This window comes from Gastrolobium bilobum, unplaced genomic scaffold (assembly GCF_033153095.1).
Source record: "Gastrolobium bilobum isolate Gb01-03AN ecotype WA unplaced genomic scaffold, APGP_CSIRO_Gbil_v1 utg7754, whole genome shotgun sequence".
NCBI classification, from domain to species: domain Eukaryota; kingdom Viridiplantae; phylum Streptophyta; class Magnoliopsida; order Fabales; family Fabaceae; genus Gastrolobium; species Gastrolobium bilobum.
In genome coordinates this window covers 945-4,607 of record NW_026896773.1, presented here as the reverse complement: position 1 = coordinate 4,607, position 3,663 = coordinate 945, and the positions used below count along the sequence as shown (strand labels likewise).

At 37.9% G+C, this 3,663-nt stretch overlaps 1 non-coding gene across 1 annotated transcript; it reads right to left on the bottom strand.

Moving 5' to 3' along the window:
* Window positions 1-1,926: 1,926 nt before the first annotated feature.
* On the bottom strand, window positions 1,927-2,033 carry LOC133301936 (small nucleolar RNA R71). Its single transcript, XR_009750266.1, has one exon. It is a non-coding gene; the product is annotated as a small nucleolar RNA R71 (small nucleolar RNA).
* Window positions 2,034-3,663: the final 1,630 nt, after the last annotated feature.

Sequence of the window (3,663 nt, the reverse complement as noted above, 5' to 3'; positions counted from 1 at the left end):
TTTGACAAAATTTAATGAAGATTTGCTGAGATTTTTCAATGGATATAAGATTTTGATATCCGGAATTAAAGCGGAAGCATATCAAACCTGATTTAAAGAGATTCATGGAAGATTGAAGCAAGATTATAACAAGATTCAAAGTCAAAAATCTGTCACCAATCTACAAGATCTTAAATGCAAAAAGGAAACAATTTTAGAATCAATTACAAATCTGATACGGATTCGGTGAGAGATGCAATGAAGGATACAACTCCAATGGCTATAAATAAGGAGCTTGGGGTCAGACCAAAACACCAATTCACCAATCCAGAGAATTACATAGAGACCTGAAGGAGGAATCCTGTTGCGGAGCGCTGGAACACTGAGGAACCAAGTCAACATCACACCAATGGAGGCTTGGGGTTCTTTTTTCTTTATCATTATTTTTCAATTCAGTATGCTAAAGTAGTCTTTTATGTAGTTAGGGGTAGATGGAGCTCAATTGAATCTTTATGTTTATGGATTAAATTGTTCTTGAATTCTTTTCTTTTTATAATTGAATGAATTTATCTGTCTCTAATGCTTTCTATGAGTTTGCTCCTTATAGAATGATTTTGGGGAATTGTATGACAATAAGGATGTTGGTGCATGAACCCTGACTTGGTAAATTTATCATAATCCTCGTTATCTAGGGATAGACATAGGGTAATTGCCCAATCTTGGAATTCTTGATCTTAATGCATGTTTTCTTGGGGAATAATCGGGGAACTAGAGTTCTTTCAAGATCACATAGATTTAGGGTAACAAGGAATTAAGCCTTAATTAACTTAGAAAGAATTGATTGACAATATATTAAGAAAAAGTTCTAGACTCTTTAATTCATAACATAACGAGGATATTGGGGGAATTGAAACCCTAACTACGCTTGTTTTTAAATTCTTTAATCCATCATTATCTTTTCAATTGTTCTTTTTAATTCTAAATTTTTATGTTATTGCTTGTTTCTAATTTTAATTTCTTCCAAATACAGTTCTCTTCATCTTATTCTTGTTTGTCTAACGAAAACGCGATTAGCGAACTAGTGCTTGAAATTCTGATCCTCGTGGGAACGATCTCGTACTCAGTACGCTTTTATTACTTTTACGACCGGTGCACTTGCCGAAGTCGCAACAAGTTTTTGGCGCCATTGCCAGGGATCGAATTTGTCAACATTAGAATTAACTAATTAACTTTTAGATTGGACGTTTTAATTTTCTGCACTTTATACATTCTTCAAAAATATTTTTTTGCATTAAAATTCTGCATCAATTTTTTGCATATTTAATTTTCTGTATTCTTTGTTTATTTTTATTTTTTCTATTTTAATTTTTATGCACTTTCTATTTTTTCTGCACATCTTTTTAATCTTAGTTTATGCGAGGTACTCTTAACCCGTGAATCTTGCAGTTTGATCCTGAGATAGAAAAGACAGAAAGGAAACTTAGAAAGGACGCAAAAGCAAAGAAGGCGAAGGAAGCAAAAGAAATATCAAGTTCGACGGAACCTAAGGAGGAACCAATGGCAGAAAACAATCAACTCGCTCCAAGTACCTTGGGAGATTATATGACTCCAGCCCGAGTTCCACAGACGATGAGCATTGTTAGACCGACCATAGAACCTAACAACTTCGAGTTGAAGCCGGCGCTGCTACAACTGATTCAAAAAAATCAGTTCACTGGAGGAAGCACAGAGAACCCCTATAGTCATCTTGATGATTTCCTACTTTACTGCGATACATTAAAAGTGAATGGAGTTTCTCGTGACGCTATCTTGCTCAAACTATTTCCATGTTCCCAGAAGGATGATGCAAGACCTTGGCTGCAGTCTCAACCTGAAGGAAGCATAACCAGTTGGGATGACTTAGCAAGAAAATTCTTGGCCAGATTTTTCTTAGCCTCAAAGATGGCAAGGCTCAAAGCGGAGATCACTGCTTTTGAACAAAAAGAAAGAGAATCTTTGTACGAGGCTTGGGAACGATTCAAAGGATCACCCAAGAAGTGTTCTCAACATGAAATTGAAGCATGGGAGAAAGCAAGAATCTTTTTCCAAGGGATGACACCCAACACAAGAACACTGGTAAATGCTGCTGCAGGGGGCTTCTTGAAAACAAAAACTCCAGAGGAAGTGCTAGAATTGTTAGAATCCTTAGCTTCTCAAGAATTTGACAATGCCCCAGTTGCACAAAGGAGAGAAGGAATTATGAAGCTCGACAGCTATGATGCAATCTTAGCCCAAAATGAACAAATGCTGCAAATGCACAAGAAACAACAAGAACAATTAGATGCTCTTACTAAACAATTTAATCATTCTCAAGTTTCTTCAGTTAGTAATTCTCAAATTAAATGTGGTATTTGTGCAGAGGCTCATGCGACTGAAGATTGTGACTACATGAGAACAACTGAAATGCCACCAGCAGAGGTCAACGGTATCTGGTACGATCAAAAGAACTAGAATAATCCGGGGAAGAACCAGTATGGGAATGACTACAATCAAGGGTGGAAGAATCAAAATCAACATCCAGGGTTTAGTTACAAACCAACCCATCAACTGAATCCTCCTATTCCATTGCAACAACAACCTCCACCTCAAGGCACCACTTCTGAGTGGGAGAAAGCTTTTGCACAGCTATGCAATACCACTTCTGATTATATTCAAGGTGCAAATGCTTTCAGAGAGAACACATTTGCTTTCATGCAAGAGACTAGATCAGCACACCGAAATCAAGAAGCTTCCATAAGAAATTTAAAAATTCAGATTAGCTAGTTGTCAAAGCAATTTTCTGAGAAGGCTCAGGGTACTTTTCCAAGCAACACAGTTGTCAATCCAAGGGAGCATTGCAATGCTATCACCACTAGGAGTGGGACATTGATTCAGCCTATAGAGGAGCAGCCCGAAGAAAAGAAGAAGGATGGAGAAGCATCAGTTGAAGAAGAGAAGAAAGAAAAGGCACATGATACTATTGAAGTTGACAAAAGCAATCCTGATAAAGCCGAAAATAAACTATTCAAGTGGGAGAAGAAGAAAGCTCTAGAAAGACAGAACAAGCCATTAGATCTCTCCCCATATGCTCGAATCCCTTATCCTCAGAGATTAAAGAAAGAGATTCAGAAGCAGCAGTGTTCAAAGTTTCTAGACATATTCAGGAGGTGCCAGATCAACATTCCTTTTGCTGAAGCTTTAGAGAACATGGCCAACTATGCAAGGTTCATGAAGGATCTATTATCAAGGAAGCATAAGTTGCAGGAATGTGAGACGGTTGATCTGACGGAGGAATGTAATGCTATCATCCAAAAGAAGTTACCTACCAAAGTCAAGGATCCAGGGAGCTTCAGCATTCCATGCACTATAGGCAAAGTGGAAGTGGACAATGTTTTATGTGATCTTGGAGCTAGCATCAATGTCATGCCACTCTCCATGATGAAGAAGCTGGGGATTACTGAAGTGAAGCCCACAAAGACGATAGTGCAATTGGCTGACCGCTCTTTAAAGCAAGCTTATGGCATCATTGAGGACATATTGGTAAAGGTAGACAAATTCATCATTCCTGTTGATTTTGTCATCCTTGACATTGAAGAAGATGCCACAATTCCTATGATTTTTGGAAGACCCTTCTTGGCAACTTCAGGAGCACTGATTGATGTACTT